The sequence below is a fragment of the Salmo salar genome, chromosome ssa14 (genome assembly GCF_905237065.1).
Source record: "Salmo salar chromosome ssa14, Ssal_v3.1, whole genome shotgun sequence".
Classification (NCBI taxonomy): Eukaryota; Metazoa; Chordata; class Actinopteri; order Salmoniformes; family Salmonidae; genus Salmo; species Salmo salar.
Genome location: NC_059455.1, coordinates 45,698,935 through 45,720,847, shown reverse-complemented (window position 1 = coordinate 45,720,847; position 21,913 = coordinate 45,698,935). Strand labels below are relative to the sequence as shown.

Here is a 21,913-nt window from a genome sequence, read left to right as displayed (position 1 = left end):
AAGGGTGAATTTACAGTATGAGAAGGTTTATCCCCCTTCACTCTCAGATAATTATAACACTTCACTACATCGTTATTACAACGTTGTCATTCTACAGTACTCGCAGCAAATGCATAGATGTCGAAGCAGTTCACGGGTGTTTCTACACTGGCTGTAAGACCTTGTCAAATATTCTGAACAAAAAATAAAAATCCGCAACATGCAACAATTTCAAATATTTTACTGAGTTACAGTTCATATAAGGAAATCAGTCAATTGAAATAAATTAATTGGGCCCTAATCTATGGATTTCACATGACTGGGCAAGGGTGCAGCCATAGGCCCTCCTACTGGGGAGCCAGGCCCAGCCAATCAGAAATAGTTTTCCCCCACAAAAGGTCTTTATTACAGACAGAAATACTCCTTAGCACCCCGCTGCCCCCCCCCACCCCCCCCCCACCCCACCCCCCCCACCCACCCACCCACTCAGAGGATCCCACAGGCAATGTTCCCTCTAAACTGCAGCAGGCATGCGCAGCCGCGCACCTCCTCCAGGAATGCCCCGCAGAGACTGAACTTCACTGAGTTCGCCCCATTAGTTTGTACTATATAGATCCAACGTTTCTTTCTGTGATCGAATCAACATTATATCAGCTTCTTTTCAATGCAAAAAAAAAAAATCTAACTTTGCCAGATTGAGTCTGTGATTTCATTGTAGGCAGAGGCAGAGCGTAACGGAGAATTCTATTGGCCAGCGGTCTTTGAAATACTTTTTTTAATCACTCGCGAGTGAAAGCGCTTTTCAGATCAGAGCGCAGAGCCTGTGCACATTTCATGATATTATTTGCTAGTTAGTGAGTTATTATCCCAGTTATAGATAAGTATAGGTCAGCAATGGGAAGTTACTGCTTCCTACAAGACCACAAAATGTGTAGGTTACATTTGAAGCTGTCATTGAAAAGCCAGTCAGGTAAAAAGGTTACGTCTTCATTAAAGGGACAGTGTTGTATTTTGAGACAGGCTTGAATGTGCAAATAAGCCAATAGACAGAGGGGTAACCTACATTGTCTCATTCTCTGTATGGTAATTATAATTCATTGTATTTTGTAAAGTGGTTTCTTGTATCATACAACACAATACAATGTACAGTCACCTATTTGGCCCATGGTGTCACAGACCAAGTAAAAAACATCCTCAATTAATGTCAAGTCCTTTATAATGTAATTTTTTTTTTTAAAGTCTCATGCAATGTAGGCCTACATTGAACACCACACATAGGCTACTGTATCCTATATCATTGAAATAAAAAGCTATTTCCATGTGAAAATGTTCTGAGATTTGCGCCATTGGTTTTGTTGGTAAGCCTACATTATGGTCCAATAGCCACAATAAATAGCCTATTGGCTACAGTCTAAAACTGTAAGGGCAAAGCTTCTCTGTTCACTGTTCACACAACGTTCAAGTTTCCGCTCACAAAACCTGGATGGATTATCTTGGAAAATGAGAAATGCTCACTAACAAGGGACATAAACAAATTTGTGTACAAAATGTGAGAGAAATAAGATTTGTGTAGGTATGGAACATTTCTAGGATCTTTTTATTTAAGCTCATGAAACATGGGACCAACACTTTACATATTTTTCTTCAGTGTAAATCTCTCACCTCTGCCTGCTCTCAGATGGTCAAGATGCGAGTCATTATCAGTTTTATCATAGAACATTTGTCGATGAGCAAATCCATGACAGGTTGGTTGAAAAGTCGCCAATACACATCGGTTGAACGAAGTGTGCGAAAAAAAAGTGCATCTTATTGTTGGACCTAAATTGTATAAACTAAATGAGTAGCCTTCCTTTCTAACAGAACAACGGCATTGGTTATATCTACCGACTCACACTGCATGCAGGTGGAATTGTCGTTTATTCTCCAGAAATAATCTACTAGTCCTATAATCACCGAGGTGGTGAGTAGCCCGAGAAAGGCAACAGAAAATGTTAATGAATAGGCTTGAGGTGCACCGCTTCGGGAAGCAGTTTCAAAACAGTAGTCATGCAGAGGTTATTAACAATTCAAAGTAATTCACTGTTACACCATCCCAATGTCAACTACAGAGAGAATCAACAAGAACATGCGAAAATCATTTTACACACAATAACATGTGTACAGAATAGCTGCCGCCCGTCCTTTTGCAGTATTCTGCATGACAATATTCTATTACGGGATAAAATACATATATATTTATATATATATGACTGCAGATCTACAGGAAGTTGACAACACTGTTCATATACAGAATTGAAGTATAGTATTTGCACTGTAGCGACACATTTCAGTTATACATTCATGTCAAACTCGCATAGCAAGCTAAACGTTTGAGAAACGAACGACAGGATCTGCCCAGGAAGCAAACCGTTCAACTCTACAAACCAAGCACGAATGAATGCAGAATGTGCACAACCCGTGCAATTCGTTAAAGACAACTAGCTAACTAAAGCTAGAAAGCTAACTACCTAGCTTTTTTATTTTTATTATTAAAAAAATGTAAACCATTGCCCTTTCACAAATGCATCACAATATAATAATATACCTAGCTGAGTTTACTCAACTCCATATTACAGGGATCTAGCTAAACTAGAGCTAGAATATAGTTACCAAGCTGGTTATGGATGAAACCAGTAACTAGACAGTGGCAGTGCACAGACTGCATGCGTGGCTAACTAGCTGGTTAGCGGTCTGTCTGGCAGACTGATTAACTAGCTCATTTAGCTAACCCGATTTCATTAGCTAGCTAACGTTAGAGATTAAACAACAAGCTAAATTATCAATTGGTCACATGAAAACTGCCCTTTTCTACCTTGGAAAATGTATTTTCTTCCAAAAATGTAATTTATTCAATGCCATTCCAACTTATACTCAAAACGTTTCACCCAAGACTGCATAAGAATTGCGATGCAACCTTCTAAAGGGGGGGGGGGGGGCAAGAGCAAAATAAATAAACATAACGGTGGAGATAACGTTACTCACCGTTTCTCTGCTCGCCCCGAAACAACTTCGTTCGGTGACCCCCTTCCGCAGTTGGTAAGGTAAAAATCCAATTTTCAAAACGTCGAGAAACCAACCAAACCTTCCAAGTAAATCAGAATACAGTGTAGCTAAGGAGTCCTCTTCTTCAGCTAGTATAAGAGTGCACCACGCGGTAGAATAATCCTGGGTTAACAAAAGTGTCCTCAATATAATTCCTTGAATAAGGAGCAAATCTCTTCTGAAGATTTAAGTTCCTCCTTCCTTTTTGAAGAAGCAGTTGTAGCTAACTACTTGCATGTTCATAGTCTCTCCGCCGTGGTACACTCCGTCAGTAAGGAGTTATTTCTTCTTTCGTCCCCCCCTTTCAGTCACGCTTCTGCCTCTCGGCTCGCTCACAGGTTGGAAACGAGCGTTTTCGGAAGCGCTCGGATTTGCTCGGCTCTCTACGGAAACATTAGATATGTTATTAGGTATTTTGGTCTGTCACACACGTTGCTCTACTGTTGAATTTCCAAGCGATATTATATTATGGTGATTTTTATAATAAAAAAAGAATCATAATTATTGTTATTTCTTACATTATTAGCCCAGAACGTTTTTTTTGTCTGTTACACAAGCATTTCGCTACACCTGCAATAACATCTGCTTAAATATGTGTATGTGACCAATACAATTAGATTTGTATTATTGTCACAATAACACAATTACTATACAAAAATGTCGCTTTGGAAATCGCTTTGGAAATAAGTGTCTGCTAAATGACATATTAGACATTGTTATTACAATGATTGTAAGTAGGTTATAATATTTTCATAGTTAAACAGATGGGTGAGAACACACCATGGGAGATGTCTCTCCTGCCCATTGGGAGAGAGGAGCTGGATGGATACCCGTGGGATATGTCTCTCCTGCCCATTGGGAGAGAGGAGCTGGATGGATACCCGTGGGATATGTCTCTCCTGCCCATTGGGAGAGAGGAGCTGGATGGATGCCCGTGGGAGATGTCTCTCCTGCCCATTGGGAGAGAGGAGCTGGATGGATACCCGTGGGAGATGTCTCTCCTGCCCATTGGGAGAGAGGAGCTGGATGGATGCCCGTGGGAGATGTCTCTCCTGCCCATTGGGAGAGAGGAGCTGGATGGATACCCATGGGATATGTCTCTCCTGCCCATTGGGAGAGAGGAGCTGGATGGATGCCCGTGGGAGATGTCTCTCCTGCCCATTGGGAGAGAGGAGCTGGATGGATACCCGTGGGAGATGTCTCTCCTGCCCATTGGGAGAGAGGAGCTGGATGGATGCCCATGGGAAGCAGAAGGCCAGGTACCAGCACAGATAGGGCTCTACCTGTGCAGAGCACATGCCCCTTTGCCCTTCCAGTCTCCAAAGTACCGTTTTGGTTGATGGTATATATGTTTTTTTGTATACAATTTTTTTGTCATTGTTGTTTGTCGCTACCCGCAAGTTGTCAACAAGCTCGCCACCCCCCCATCCCATCCGTTGGTTGAGCCTGTTAATCTGCCCTGTACATAGTCCGGTTGCGTCTTTATCCCAGTCTATCCTGTATGAAGGTTGCATATGTCCGGTATCCAAACATGCATGGCATGAGGGATGTCGTCACCGGTCGAGTGTGAGCAGTAGAGTTCAGTAGCAAGAACCAGTTTACAGAGATTTACAAAGATTTACCGCCCAACCCCATTCCCCTTTCCCAGGATAAATAACTGCGAGAAACCGATAAATTATAATAAATGATTTCTATGAACTGTATGATGTGAAATAGAACTGTTAAATGATATGCAATGTCTAAAACTGGCTTATCTACGGCCTTCTCTCTGCACGATCAATCATCAACGCTAAAGGTGGGGAAAGACACCGCATCTCAGTATGGAGAGCATGTATCATCTCATCACGGTAACTTTCTTTTTCTTGTTACAGGTAGGTCTACATTTGCTGCAGCATAGCCTATGCTACAGTAATATAACGACTGAATGCGTGTCTAATTTACACATCTCAGTCGAGCATTCGGGGGTCAACGTATTTTTTTACATTTAAATTACAGCTGCAGAGTTTTAAAAACAACCTATCACTGGAATATTGTTGCTTTAAATCAGTACACATAAGAACAGTCTCTCTCTCCATCAATTCCATTCAAATGTCATCCACAAAAGATAATCTTGTTTAAGATACAGTGCATTCTGAAAGTATTCAGACCCCTTGACTTTTTCCACATTTTGTTACATTACAGCCTTATTCTAAAATTGATTAAATCATTATTTCCCCTCATCAATCTACACACAATACCCCATAATGACAAAGCAAAAACAGGTTTTTAGAAAACAGGTTTTTAGAAAAATATTACATTTACATAAGTATTCAGACCCTTAACTCAGTACTTTGTTGAAGCACCTTTGGTAGCAATTACAGCCTCGAGTCTTATTGGGTATGACGCTACAAGCTTGGCACACCTGTATTTGGAGAGTTTCTCCCATTCTTCTCTGCAGATCCTCTCAAGCTCTGTTAGGTTGGATGGGGAGTGTCCCTTTCTGTACTTTGCCCTGTTCATCTTTCCCTCGATCCTGACTAGTCTTCCAGTCCCTGCCTCTGAAAAACATCCCCACAGCATGATGCTGTCACCAAAATGCTTCACCGTAGGGATGATGCCAGGTTTCCTCCAGATGTGACGCTTGGCAATCTTGTTTCTCATGATCTGAAAGTCCTTTAGGTGCCTTTTGGCAAACTCCAAGCGGGCTGTCATGTACCTTTTACTGAGGAGTGGCTTCCATCTGGCCACTTTACCATAAAGGCCTGATTGGTGGAGTGCTGCAGAGATGGTTGTCCTTCTGGAAGGTTCTTCCATCTCCACAGAGGAACTCTGGAGCTCTGTTAGAGTGACCATTGGGTTCTTGATCACCTCCCTGACGGCCAAGGCCTTTTTCCCCGATTGCTCAGTTTGGTTCGGCGGCCAGCTCTGGGAAGAGTCTTGGTGGTTCTAAACTGGAGACCTTCAATTCTGCAGACATTTTTTGGTACCCTTCCCCAGATCTGTGCTTCGACACAATCCTGTCTTGGAGCTTTACGGACAATTCCTTCGACCTCATTGCTTGGTTTTTGCTCTGACATGCACTGTCAACTATGGGACCTTATATAGACAGGTGTGTGCCTTTCCAAATCTTAGGGTGGCGCACAATTGGCCCAGCGTCGTCCGGGTTAGGGTTTGGCCGGGGTAGGCCGTCATTGTAAATAAGAATTTGTTCTTAACTGACTTGCCTGGTTAAATAAAGGTTAAATAAAATAAAATAAATGATCAACGGAAACAAAAACCTGTTTTCACTTTGTCATTATGGGGTATTGTCTGTAGGATTTTTTATTTTATTTTAATCCATTTTAGAATACGGCTGTAACAAAATGTGGAAAAAGTCAAGGGGTTTGAACACTTTCCGAATGCACTGTATATATATATGTATGTCCTACCCTACCTCTTTCAGGTAATACATTCTATGCAGTATTAGCCTTATATTTAGCCAATGAATGATGGGTTATGCATAAGCTTCTAACTTATAGCATCTGTGTCTTGTGCAATACGTACCTGCACTCCAGTGGCATTTGTTGACATTTAATACGATGGAGGACAATTTTGTTTTTCATGAGCGTGGCCTCATAAATGAAATCCCACAAATTAACCAGCCACACCTGTTAATTGAAATGCATTCCAGGTAACTACCTCATGAAGCTGGTTGAGAGAATGCCAAGAGTGTGTAGAGTTGTCATCAAGTCAAAGGATGGTTACTTTGAAGAATCTCAAATATACTTTGATTAGTTTAACACTTTTCTGGTTACTACATGATTCCATATGAGTTATTTCATAGTTTTGATGTCTTCACTATTATTCTACAATGTAGAAAATAAAACAAAAACTCTTGAATGAGTAGGTTTGTCCAAACTTTTGACTGGTACTGTAAATAAACTCAGCAAGAAAAGAAAAGTCCCTTTTTCAGGACCCTATCTTTCAAAGATAATTTGTAAAAATCCAAATAACTTCACAGATCTTCTTTGTAAAGGGTTTAAACACTGTTTCCCATGCTTGTTCAATGAACCATAAACAATGAATAAACATGCACCTGTGGAACGGTCGTTAAGACACTAACAGCTTACAGACGGTAGGCAATTAAGGTCACAGTTATGAAAACTTAGGACACTAAAGAGGCCTTTCTACTGACTCTGAAAAACATTTTGCAATGTCCGTACTGTGAGACGCCTAAGACAGCGCTACAGGACGGACAGCTGATCATCCTCGCAGTGTCAGACCATGTGTAACAACACCTGCACTGGATCGGCATATCCGGACATCACACCTGCGGGACAGGTACAGGACGGCAACAACAACTGCCCAAGTTACACCAGGAACGCACAATCCCTCCATCAGTGCTTAGACTGTCCGCAATAGGCTGAGAGAGGCTGGACTGAGGGCTTGTAGGCCTGTTGTAAGGCAGGTCCTCACCAGACATCACCGGCAACAATGTCGCCTATGGGCACAAACCCACCGTCGCTGGACCAGACAGGACTGGCAAAAAATGCTCTTCACTGACGAGGCACGGTTTTCTCTCACCAGGGGTGATGGTCAGATTCGCGTTTATCGTCGAAGCAATGAGCGTTACACCGAGGCCTGTACTCTGGAGCGGGATCGATTTGGAGGTGGAGGGTCCCCGTCATGGTCTGGGGTGGTGTGTCACAGCATCATCGGACTGAGCTTGTTGTCATTGCAGGCAATTTCAACGCTGTGTGTTATAGGGAAGACATCCTTCTCCCTCATGTGGTACCCTTCCTGCAGGCTCATCCTGACATGACCCTCCAGCATGACAATGCCATCAGCCATACTGCTCGTTCTGTGCATGATTTCCTGCAAGACCAGAATGTCAGTGTTTTGCCATGACCAGCGAAGAGCCTGGACCTCATTCCCATTGAGCACATCTGGGACCTGTTGGATCGGAGGGTGAGGGCTAGGGCACTTGCAGGTGCCTTGGTGGCAGAGTGGGGTAACATCTCACAGCAAGAACTGGCAAATCTGGTGCAGTCCATGAGGAGGAGATGCACTGCAGTACTTAATGCAGCTGGTGGCCACACCAGATACTGACTGTTACTTTTGATTTTGACCCCCCCCCCTTTGTTCAGGGACACATTATTACATTTCTGTTAGTCACATGTCTGTGGAACTTGTTCAGTTTATCTCTCAGTTGTTGAATCTTGTTATCCTCATACAAATATTTACACATGTTAAGTTTGCTGAAAAGAAACGCAGTTGACAGTGAGAGGACGTTTATTTTTTGCTGAGTTTAGTATAGTTTTATCTAAAAAGGATCACTTTTTTTAACTGGTCCTCCAATTCCTCCTTGGAGGAGCCTCCACTGCTGCACTCCACTCTCTCATAAAAAAAAAAACCGCTTCTTAGCTCTTGGAGTTCCAGGAAAAGCTAGACTAGAATAGCTTGCTGGAATTATTTTGTTCTTGCATTTCTTATACTAATAGACTATTCGATGAGGGACGCAAGCTCTTATTTGCTGAATGTTAAATACAGCAGCCAATAGGAGTTTGAAAGAAGCGAGAAGGCTCGATTCGGTCAGGTTCAGCAGTTGTTTATTCAAGCCCAATAACCATTCAATCTTCGTGATGAGAAGTGAAGGCCTCTACGTCTTATTCTAGTCCAGTATTATTCAAGCATGTCATTACAATGATGACAATAAAACAAATTTCATTTAACTGTTGAAAGCGAGGAAGGATTGACGCCACTCTACAGAAAGAGTAATACCCATGTCACACAACATCAGGGGAAATATTATGAAAGGTATGTATGCGTCAGCCTACTAAATATACAACTGTCAAATAGGTCCTATTATATTTCCAAATTAAATCTCAAATCTAAATCTCGCTAGCCTGAAACTGTAACTTTGTCAGCCACATTTCCTGCACCAACATCACATGTTCTCTTCATGGTTTGAACAAGGTACGTAATTCTAGTATAATACAATACAGTACAGTAATACAGTCCACTCTCAAAAATATTAGCCTACTGGAGCTTGTTTCATTTATTTACCCAGGAGAGCATAGTACCTAATGTGCTATCCATGTGCTATATGTGCTGGATAGCTGCACAATCATTTCGGCTGTTTTGGTCTTGGCTTCATAAAAAAATGTCTTTAGCTCATAAAATACACACACATATATATATATATATATATATATATATATATATATATATACACACACACACACACACACACAAGTATGTGGACACCCTTTCAAATTTGTGGATTAGTCTATTTCAGCCAAACCATCTGCTGACAGGTATATAAAATCAAGCACACAGCCATGCAATCTCCATAGACAAACATTGTTAGTAGAATAGCCTTACTGAAGAGCTCAGTAACTTTCAATGTGGCACCGTCATAGGATGCGACCTTTCCAACAAGTCAGTTTGTCAAATTTCTGCCGGGCTAGAGCTGCCTCGGTCAAATGTAAGTGCTGTTATTGTGAAGTGGAAGGGTCTAGGAGAAACAACGGCTCAGCCATGAAGTGGTAGGCCACACAAGCTCACAGAAACGGACCGCCAAGTGCTGAAGCGTGTAGCGTGTAAAAATCATCTGTCCTTGGTTGCAACACTCACTATCGAGTTCCAAACTGCCTCTGGAAGCAACGTCAGCACAAGAACTGTCAAGAGTTTCATGAAATGGGTTTCCATAGCAGAGCAGTTTCCACAAGCCTACGATCACCATGCGCATGGCCAACCCCCGGCTGGAGTGGTGTTAAGCTCGCCTCCATTGGACTCTGGAGCAGTGGAAACGCTTTCTCTGGAGTGATGAATTACGTGTTACCATCTGGCAGTTCAACGGATGAATCTGGGTTTGGCGGATGCCAGTGGAACGCTACCTGCCCCAATGCATAGTACCAACTGTAAAGTTTGGTGGAGGAGGAAGAATGGTCTGGGGCTGTTTTTCATGGTTCGGGCTAGGCCCCTTAGTTCCAGTGAAGGGAAATCTTAACGGTACAGCATACAATGACATTCTAGACGATTCTAACTTTGTGGCAAAAGTTTGGGGAAGGGCCTTTCCTGTTTCAGCATGACAATGCCCCGGTGTACAAAGCGAGGTCCATACAGAAATGATTTGTCAAGATCGGTGTGGAAGAACTTGACTGGCCTGCACAGATCCCTGATCTCAACCCCATCAAACACCTTTGGGATGATTTGGAACACCGACTGCGAGCCAGGCCTAATCGCCCAACATCAGTGCCCGACCTCACTAATGTTCTTGTGGCTGAATGGATGCAAGTCCCTGCAGCAATGTCCCAACATCTAGTGGAAAGCCTTCTCAGAAGAATGGAGGCTGTTATAGCAGCAAAGTGGGGACCAACTCCATATTAATGGCCATGATTTTGGAATGAGATGAGCAGGTGTCCACATACTTTATCTTTACTATATGGCTCATCAGGCTCAAGTAGCATTAGGCTTGAATTTTCATGTTGATCAAAGCTCTAATCAAGTCCAGACATATTCAGTTTTCAAGGGAAATACCGTGTTACCCTGGAGAAAAGTGATTAATTCTCGAGATGTAACATGAAAATGAAAAATGAAAATACCGGAATATATGCAACCCTAGTGAGTAGCTAGCAACGTAGTAAAAATATCAACAGTGTTGCCACAGCAGCATAAAATTTCTGATTAACACCTGAAAACACTTGATTTAGCCTACATCATCATCATCATCATCATCGATATTTGGTCCGTTTGGCTGATGCCCCGCAGCAGAGAGACGCAGAAAGACAGAGTTAAATCACACTCACTAAAAGAAATGGAGCTAGCTATAACAAGCAGATTTATATCAGTCATCAACATCAATGATCCGCCGATAGCCCATCTTCTTTCCCTGATGTCAATTATGCATTTAAAAAGGCACTGTAACTATTTAAATTAATTTATTTAACCTTTATTTAAACATGGAGTCACACAGTTTTATTTACATTTTACAAGAGAGTCGTGTACACGTTTACAAATAAAACCCAATACTTAAATAAAACACAACAGGCCTACATATATTATCTTGCTTACGGTGTGATGATGAGTGGGCGTGTTGCTGCAGAAATAAACAGGATTATTTTCAGACATTACAGAGATATTTGGTATGTTATGAATTTCGAGATATGAAAGTAATTGTTTTCTTCAAGTGGGTGGTGCCCTTTTTTTTTCTCCATTCATTTTGAGCACTTGCCCCCTGAAATGTCTGAGCACGACCCCGCAGAAGACAGAGGCATAAACCAAGGCCTCAATAATGCTTGTCTGATACGGTAGCAACCGGAGGCAGCAGCAGGAATGACGTGAGGTGATGTACTGTGTGTTACCCATCAAGGGCTCACCTTGGAAGACACTGTATTATGCACCAATCAATGATGAATGCCGTGAAATAAGAAATGCGGAAATGCACATTAACATATTATGGTAATAAAGCCCTCCTATTGAGTGCTGTTGCCACCAGCATAAGGTTTTTCTGTTCAGGTCTTTGAATTTTGTTGCATATGCGCATACCTTTATAGACGTTAAGAAAAAGGAATTAAATGTGATTCTCATAATCAAATAAACCGTTTCAATGAATGGCTCGTTGTTTATAAGTCAGGTCAGAATATTAGGGCACGGACTGTTACCAACTCAGTGACCCTGCAGAATGTGTTGGTGACCTGTTACTGGTGAATGGCTTTTAGAATGGATGAATGTGGGAAGAGAAGACTGATGATTCAACACTAGTCAAATAGGAGGACAGATTGTGAGCTGTAGGCCAAACTGGTGACTGGCTTGGGCAGTGGGGGAATCTGGGAACAGCGTTCTGCTCTAAGGTCTTACTTCCTGGTCACTGTGATGCTTGAGCGGCCATGCATCACGCCCTCAACCTGCAGTGCCACCACTCCGCTCTGAGCCCTGACCTCTGGTAATGACTGCCTTAGCCACTCTGAGCCCTGACCTCTGGTAATGACTGCCTTAGCCTCTCTGAGGGTTCCAATTACCCTATGACGACCCTGACCACCTGCTTTCATAACTCCATAACTCATTCCACCCATCCTCCCATCCTCATCACTCCCATCCTCATCCCTCCCATCCTCCATACCTCATCCCTCCCATCCTCCATACCCCATCCTCCATACCTCATCCCTCCCATCCTCCATACCCCATCCTCCATACCTCATCCCTCCCATCCTCCATTCCTCATCCCTCCCATCCTCCATTCCTCATCCCTCCCATCCTCATCCCTCCCATCCTCCATACCTCATCCCTCCCATCCTCCATACCCCATCCTCCATACCCCATCCCTCCCATCCTCCATACCCCCTCCATACCCCATCCCTCCCATCCTCCATTCCTCATCTCTCCCATTCTCCATCCCTCATCCCTCCCATCCTCCATACCCCATCCCTCCCATCCTCCATTCCTCATCCCTCCCATCCTCATACCTCATCCCTCCCATCCTCCATACCTCATCCCTCCCATCCCCCATACCCCCTCCATACCCCATCCGTCCCATCTTCCATACCTCATCCCTCCCATCCTCCATACCTCATCCCTCCCATCCTCCATACCTCATCCCTCCCATCCTCATCCCTCCCATCCTCCATACCTCATCCCTCCCATCCTCCATACCTCATCCCTCCCATTCTCCATACCTCATTCCTCCATCCTCCATACCTCATCCTCCATACCTCATCCCTCCCATCCTCCATACCCCATCCCTCCCATCCTCCATTCCTCATCTCTCCCATTCTCCATCCCTCATCCCTCCCATCCTCCATACCCCATCCCTCCCATCCTCCATACCTCATCCCTCCCATCCTCCATACCCATCCTCCATACCTCATCCCTCCCATCCTCCATACCTCATCCCTCCCATCCTCCATACCCCATCCTCCATACCTCATCCCTCCCATCCTCCATTCCTCATCCCTCCCATCCTCCATTCCTCATCCCTCCCATCCTCATCCCTCCCATCCTCCATACCTCATCCCTCCCATCCTCCATACCCCATCCTCCATACCCCATCCCTCCCATCCTCCATACCCCCTCCATACCCCATCCCTCCCATCCTCCATTCCTCATCTCTCCCATTCTCCATCCCACATCCCTCCCATCCTCCATACCCCATCCCTCCCATCCTCCATTCCTCATCCCTCCCATCCTCATACCTCATCCCTCCCATCCTCCATACCTCATCCCTCCCATCCCCCATACCCCCTCCATACCCCATCCGTCCCATCTTCCATACCTCATCCCTCCCATCCTCCATACCTCATCCCTCCCATCCTCCATACCTCATCCCTCCCATCCTCATCCCTCCCATCCTCCATACCTCATCCCTCCCATCCTCCATACCTCATCCCTCCCATTCTCCATACCTCATTCCTCCATCCTCCATACCTCATCCTCCATACCTCATCCCTCCCATCCTCCATACCCCATCCCTCCCATCCTCCATTCCTCATCTCTCCCATTCTCCATCCCTCATCCCTCCCATCCTCCATACCCCATCCCTCCCATCCTCCATACCTCATCCCTCCCATCCTCCATACCCATCCTCCATACCTCATCCCTCCCATCCTCCATACCTCATCCCTCCCATCCTCCATACCCATCCTCCATACCCCATCCCTCCCATCCTCCATACCTCATCCCTCCCATCCTCCATACCTCATCCCTCCCATCCTCCATTCCTCAATTACTACTCATGAATCTCATTGGCCATTGGGTTAAAGCCTTGCCCAACCTCTATCTATCTATCAACTTCTGCAGGCCACGTTTAACCAATAATTCATCTATTATCTGACCTTGTCATTTACTAAGAATGTAACGTGGTTATAGAGGGAGAGCTTATAAATGTTGACCTTGTTCGATATGAATGGTTTGATAGGAACTTGATCCTTTTAGAGAAAGGCCAACAACACAAGACCATTTATATTTATATACTGTACTGTACCATCCATCAATGGACACCAGGGGAGTGTGTGTGTGTGTGTGTGTGTGTGTGTGTGTGTGTGTGTGTGTGTGTGTGTGTGTGTGTGTGTGTGTGTGTGTGTGTGTGTGTGTGTGTATTTGCTTCCTAAACTGTGGAGGCAAACCATGAAAAAGGACAAAGGTTGCCTGCCCTACTCTACTCTGCCTCCATTGTTTGTGAAATGAAATGTAGGTTACTCTCTAGTAGCCTCTGGCTGTTATGGCCATCTGTACAGGAGGTATAAGACATCTGTACAGGAGGTATTAGACATCTGTACAGGAGGTATAGGATATCTGTACAGGAGGTATTAGACATCTGTACAGGAGGTATAGGACATCTGTACAGGAGGTATAGGACATCTGCACAGAAGGTATAGGACATCTGCACAGGAGGTATAGGACATCTGCACAGGAGGTATAGGACATCTGTACAGGAGGTATAGGACATCTGTACAGGAGGTATAGGACATCTGCACAGGAGGTATAGGACATCTGTACAGGAGGTATAGGACATCTGTACAGGAGGTATAGGACATCTGTACAGGAGGTATAGGACATCTGTACAGGAGGTATAGATGCTAGCACCGATTTTGCAGATAGAGAAGTTGTGTGGGTCAGGTCTGCAGGTTTATAATGCATTAGAGAAGATATTATATGACCTATTGCTAGCGATGATCCAGTTTACGACATGTAAACCATTTAGGCCTAGGGACTGTTCAAACGCGTCAAGGTTAACTATAGCTAAACAATCTATTGTAGGGACTGTTCAAACGCGTCAAGGTTAACTATAGCTAAACAATCTATTGTAGGGACTGTTCAAACATGTTAACTATAGTTAAACAATCTATTGTAGGGACTGTTCAAACGTGTTAACTATAGTTAAACAATCTATTGTAGGGACTGTTCAAGCGCGTCAAGGTTAACTATAGTTAAACAATCTATTGTAGGGACTGTTCAAATGCGTCATTGAGACAAAGACGCATCTGTGTAGCATGCTAATTTGACAGAAGGATAAATCCTCCTCAGCTGACTAATCATGGATACGTTTTAATGACTGGATGTTGTAGCTCGTTAACACTAATTAATTAATTGGATGTGTTGACACCTCCCCATCATATAAATACACAGCTTGGACTTCAAGGGGAAGACGTGCTGTACCAGGAGGTGTCAGGGGAAGACGTGCTATACCAGGAGGTGTCAGGGGAAGACGTGCTATACCAGGAGGTGTCAGGGGAAGACGTGCAATACCAGGAGGTGTCAGGGGAAGACGTGCTATACCAGGAGGTGTCAGAGGAAGACGTGCTATACCAGGAGGTGTCATGGGGAAGACGTGCTTTACCAGGAGGTGTCAGAGGAAGACGTGCTATACCAGGAGGTGTCAGGGGAAGACGTGCTATACCAGGAGGTGTCAGGGGAAGACGTGCTATACCAGGAGGTGTCAGGGGAAGACGTGCTATACCAGGAGGTGTCAGGAGAAGACGTGCTATACCAGGAGGTGTCAGGGGAAGACGTGCTATACCAGGAGGTGTCAGGTGAAGACGTGCTATACCAGGAGGTGTCAGGAGAGACGTGCTATACCAGGAGGTGTCAGGGGAAGACGTGCTATACCAGGAGGTGTCAGGGGAAGACGTGCTATACCAGGAGGTGTCAGGGGAAGACGTGCTATACCAGGAGGTGTCAGGAGAAGATGTGCTATACCAGGAGGTGTCAGAGGAAGACGTGCTATACCAGGAGGTGTCAGGGGAAGACGTGCTATACCAGGAGGTGTCAGGAGAAGATGTGCTATACCAGGAGGTGTCAGGAGAAGACGTGCTATACCAGGAGGTGTCAGGGGAAGACGTGCGATACCAGGAGGTGTCAGGGGAAGACGTGCTATACCAGGAGGTGTCAGGGGAAGACGTGCGATACCAGGAGGTGTCAGAGGAAGACGTGCTATACCAGGAGGTGTCAGGGGAAGACGTGCTATACCAGGAGGTGTCAGGGGAAGACGTGCTATACCAGGAGGTGTCAGAGGAAGACGTGCTATACCAGGAGGTGTCAGGGGAAGACGTGCTATACCAGGAGGTGTCAGGGGAAGACGTGCTATACCAGGAGGTGTCATGGGGAAGACGTGCTTTACCAGGAGGTGTCAGGGGAAGACGTGCTATACCAGGAGGTGTCAGGGGAAGACGTGCTATACCAGGAGGTGTCAGGGGAAGACGTGCTATACCAGGAGGTGTCATGGGGAAGACGTGCTATACCAGGAGGTGTCAGGGGAAGACGTGCTATACCAGGAGGTGTCATGGGGAAGACGTGCTTTACCAGGAGGTGTCAGAGGAAGACGTGCTATACCAGGAGGTGTCAGGAGAAGACGTGCTATACCAGGAGGTGTCAGGAGAAGACGTGCTATACCAGGAGGTGTCAGGAGAAGACGTGCTATACCAGGAGGTGTCAGGAGAAGACGTGCTATACCAGGAGGTGTCAGAAGAAGACGTGCTATACCAGGAGGTGTCAGGAGAAGACGTGCTATACCAGGAGTTGTCAGAGGAAGACGTGCTATACCAGGAGGTGTCAGGGGAAGACGTACTATACCAGGAGGTGTCAGGGGAAGACGTGCTATACCAGGAGGTGTCAGGAGAAGACGTGCTATACCAGGAGTTGTCAGAGGAAGACGTGCTATACCAGGAGGTGTCAGGAGAAGACGTGCTATACCAGGAGGTGTCAGGAGAAGACGTGCTATACCAGGAGGTGTCAGGGGAAGACGTACTATACCAGGAGGTGTCAGAGGAAGACGTGCTATACCAGGAGGTGTCAGGAGAAGACGTGCTATACCAGGAGGTGTCAGGGGAAGACGTGCTATACCAGGAGGTGTCAGGGGAAGACGTGCTATACCAGGAGGTGTCAGGGGAAGACGTACTAGAATAGAGCTGTGAGAACAGCCAGGTCTAATGGCCCAGAGCTGGGTTTCTACTAAGCTAACATATGGAATTGTTTTAAGATGGTCATACCAAGGAAAGGGAAAGTGAAAGGGGGAAATCTCATCAGTTGTACAACTGAATGCGTTCAACTGAAATGTATCTTCCGCATTCAACTAAACTCCTCTGAATCAGGAGGGCTGCCTTAATAGACATCCACGTCTTCGGCACCCGGGCAATAGTGGGTTAACTGCCTTGCTCAGGGTCAGAATGACAGATTTTTACCTTGCCAGTTCGGGGATTCGATCCAACAACCTGATAGGTTGGAGAACGTCCTCTGGAAGTTGTCATAATTACTGTGTAAGTCTATGGAAGGGGGTGAGAACCATGAGCCTCCTAGGTTTTGCATTGAAGTCAATGTACCCAGAGGAGGATGGAAGCTAGCTGTCCTCTGGCTACATCATGGTGCTACCCTAAAGAGTGGTGTTGAAGCTACTGTAGACCTTTATTTCAAAACATTGTGTTTTAATCAATTATTTGGTGAGGTGAATATGTACAGTGCCGGTCAAAAGTTTGGACACACCTTTTCATTCAAGGGTTTTTCTTAATTTTTACTATTATTCTACATTGTAGAATAATAGTGAAGACATCAAAACTATGAAATATCACAATAGAAAAATGTTGTAACCAAAAAAGTGTTTAACAAATCAGTATATTTTAGATTCTTCACAGTAGCCACCGTTTGTCTTGATGACAGCTTTGCAAACTCTTGGCATTCTCTCAACCAGCTTAACCTGGAATGCTTTTCCAACAGTCTTGAAGTAGTTCCCACATATGCTGAGCACTTGTTGGCTGCTTTTCCTTCACTCTGCGGTCCAACTGTATGTAGTTCTGTCCTTGAGCTGTTTTTGTCTATTGATGTTCTGTATTATGTCATTCTTTATTATGTTTCATGTTTTGTGTGGACCCCAGGAAGAGAAGCTGCTGTTTTTGCAACAGCTAATGGGGATCTTAATATAATACCAAACTCATCCCACTTGGGTTGCGGTCGGGTGGTAGCCTAGTGGTTAGAGCGTTGGGACAGTAACCAAAGGTTGCTGGATTGAATCCCCGAGCTGACAAGGTAAATATCTGTCGTTCTGCCCCTGAACAAGGGAATTAACCCACTGTTCCCCGGTAGGCAGTCATTGTAAATAAGAATTTGTTCTTAACTGACTTGCCTGGATAAATAAAATAAATACATTGTGGAGGTCAGGTCATCTGATGCAGCACTCCATCACTCTCCTTCTTGGTAAAATAGCCCTTACACAGCCTGGAGGTGTGTTGGGTCATTGTCCTATTGAAAAACAAAGGATAGTCCCACTAAGCGCAAACCAGATGGGTTGGTGTATCGCTGCACAATGCTGTGGTAGCCATGCTGGTTAAGTGTGCCTTGAATTTTAAATAAATCACAGACAGTGTCACCAGCAAAGCCCCCCCCCCCCCGCCCCACACCATCACACCTCCTCCTCCATGCTTCACGGTGGGAACCACACATGCGGAGATCATCCGTTCACCTACTCTGCGTCTCACAAAGACACAGCGGTTGGAACCAAAAATCTCAAATTTGGACTCATCAAACCAAAGGACAGATTTACACCAGTCTAATGTCCATTGCTCGTGTTTCTTGGCCCAAGCAAGTCTCTTCTTCTTATTGGTGTCCTTTAGTAGTGGTTTCTTTGCAGCAATTCGACCATGAAGGCCTGATTCACTCAGTCTCCTCTGAACAGTTGATGCTGAGATGTGTCTGTTACTTGAACTCTGTGAAGCATTTATTTGGGCTGAAATTTCTGAGGCTGGTAAGTAATTAACTTTTCCTATGCAGCAGAGGTAACTGGGTCTTCCTTTCCTGTGACGGTCCTCATGCGAGCCAGTTTCATCATAGTGCTTGATGGTTTTTGCGACTGCACTTGAAGAAACTTTCAAAGTTCTTGAAATTTCCCGAATTGACTGATCTTCATGTCATTTAGGTCATTTCTCTATGCTTATTTAAGCTGTTCTTGTCATAATATGGACTTGGTCTTTTACCAAATAGGGCTATCTTCTGTATACCAACCCTACCATGTCACAACACAACTGATTGGCTCAAACGCATTAAGAAGGAAATAAATTCCACAAATTAACTATTAACAAGGTACACCTGTTAATTGAAATGCATTCCAGGTGACTACCTCATGAAGGTTGAGAGAATGCCAAGAGTGTGCAAAGCTGTCATCAAGGCAAAGTGTGGCTACTTTGAAAAATGTCAAATATAAAATATATTTGGATTTGTTTAACACTTTTTTGGTTACTACATGATTACATATGTGTTATTTCATAGTTTTGTTGTCTTCACTATTATTTTACAATGCAGATAATAATAAAAATAAAGAAAAACTCATGAATGAGTAGGTGAGGTCAAACTTTTTTGACCTCACTGGTACTGTAGTCAAGAAAAATCTCTAAGGAAGTTTGTTCTGAAGTATCTGTCCAATATCTGAGATACATATATATATATATATATATAAACTACTTCCATATACACTTCCATACATTTTTTAAAGCTACCTTCAGACAAGTTTATTGAGGCTTGTGGGCTTCCTAAAGCAAAACAACATGTACTTGTTTCGATGGTGTGGTCATATTGGAGTGTAGGTTTGTATCTCGCTGATTATGATGTGTCCCGATGACACAGACTGTAATTTTCATAATTACTTCTGTCATAAAAGGCACTAAATAATAAAACATGTTGGTCACCTGATCTTTTCCTATGATACGATTTGACCTCACATTTTGATTTGATGTAATTCTTTGGTTGAAGTTTAATAACAACAAGATAACAAGATAACAACAAGATAACAACGTGTCAGTAAGTCAATAAATGCTAATAAATAGACAATAAAAAAGTAAGCGCACGATCAATATACCAGAATTGCATTACAGTGCTTTTACCAATGTTCCTGTACTGTTGCTTGATCCCTTTTTTGTCTGTGTGATGTTTCTAATGTCTAGAAGGCAGAATGTTTCCGGTGTGCATTAACCAGGCAGAATCATGGTTCATTAGCCGTGAGAACGTCTAGTAGCAGGTGAAAAAGCAGACAGAATGATGGTTCTTTAGCCGTGAGAACGTCTAGTAGCAGGTGAAAAAGCAGACAGAATGATGGTTCTTTAGCCGTGAGAACGTCTAGTAGCAGGTGAAAAAGCAGACAGAATGATGCTTCATTAGCCGTGAGAACGTCTAGTAGCAGGTGAAAAAGCAGACAGAATGATGGTTCTTTAGCCGTGAGAACGTCTAGTAGCAGGTGAAAAAGCAGACAGATTGATGGTTCATTAGCCGTGAGAACATCTAGTAGCAGGTGAAAAAGCAGACAGAATGATGGTTCATTAGCCGTGAGAACATCTAGTAGCAGGTAACACAGCCAAATGAAACACGCCCTTCAAGGTCTTGGGCTTGAAACCTCAACAAAGGAAACACTTTGTGTTTTCCACCAAGAGACAGAAAAAAGTGAGGAGAAAGAAGAGATGACAAAAGAGAGAGAGAAGGAAAGAGGGGAGAGAGAAAGAGAAGAGAAAGAGAGAGACTGGAGGAAGAGAGAGAGGGGAGAGATGCTAAAGTAGTTAATTACATTTTTATTTAACTTTTATTTATCCAGGCGAGTCAATTCAGAACAAATTCTTATTTACAATGACAGCCTGTCAAGAGGAGGGAAGGAGAGAGGATAGAGGAGAGATGGCAGGAGAGAGAGGAGGGTTGGAATAGGATGAAAGAGAGCAAAGGCTTGGTGGGGTTGGCAACACTGCTAGGAGCCCTAGGTTATTGAAAAAAACAGGAGAACAAATCAAAGGCAGAACATTTCGTCAGAGAGAAGAGAGAGGAGGCTAGACACATAACAGAACAAGCTTGTGTGATGGGGAGAGAAGAAAATCTTCCAGTCCTCTTCTCCTTTTGTCTTTCATTGAGTAGAGTATTTAGCCACTCAGCACAAGAGGAGAGGAGCACCGCTGGCAGCAGTTTGGACAGGCCCTCGAGAAAGAAGGCTGTGAGAGAGAGAGCGAGAGATGGAGAGAAAGCCAGCGAGAGAGAAAGAGAGAGAAAGAAAGGCGAAAAAGAGAGAGATAGAGGATGCTTTAGAACAAACAGTGTACTGCTGGAGTGTTATTTTCGAGTGCTTACTGCCTCTCTCTCTCGTAGTGCAATTGAACACTGGGCATAGCTCTCATTTCCCTGAATAGTTTCAGTGCTGTTCATTGTTGAATAGAACCAGGTACCCTAATAAACCTCCATGGTTGGATGATGTAGGAGTGTTGGAGGACCCATTTTATGAATGTTTAAAAGTACAATTTCAGGGTTGGGTAGGTTACTTTCTAAAAGTAATCTGTTACAGTTAATCAGTGGCCATTTTAGCGTGTAAATATTTGTGGGGCAAACTCCCCAATTTCGTTTTTTAGATGCAAACCACACAACACAACACTAAACAATACATTAAGGACTATAATGGTGACAATCGGTGCCCACAAACAGTTAGGGTCTACATAAAGCTGTCCCAACAGCAGAGTCCCAACAGCAGTCCCAACACATTACCACCGTTACACCTGGCTATCACCGGAGCCTTGTCTGGGAGCGAAACTGTTAATTCAGCCTCATTTACTGCCTTTAAAAAAACATGGCTGACTTGCTTAAACACATGTGGTTTCTACTGACAATTAAGATATAGAAACTATGGCATAAGGGGACGATAAGTGGATAAGAGGCAATCCATAATTTCAATGAAGACATTAATGAGCGAGCTAGGACGGACGTAGTCAATACAACTATTTGTTCAGCACTTTTGAAATGTACAGCGACAGATTTCAGATCATAGGCCGTTCTTACAGTATTTTCCCTGTACACCAAGTCAGAACCGTAGGATAAATAAAGGGGGAATATAAGCAGACAACGAAAGCTCTTACAATATTAGATGATTACATTTATCTAAAACAGGCTA

General features: G+C 44.0%; 1 protein-coding gene across 1 annotated transcript in view; it reads right to left on the bottom strand.

The window, feature by feature from the left end:
• LOC106569653 (receptor-type tyrosine-protein phosphatase F) overlaps positions 1–3,381 on the bottom strand; it is a 469,500-nt gene extending 466,119 nt beyond the window's left edge. Inside the window, exon 1 of the mRNA XM_045694461.1 lies at positions 3,001–3,381. The gene's annotated coding sequence lies outside the window, so the exon portion shown is untranslated. The remainder of the gene's footprint in view (positions 1–3,000) is intronic.
• Between the last annotated feature and the right edge of the window lie 18,532 nt (positions 3,382–21,913).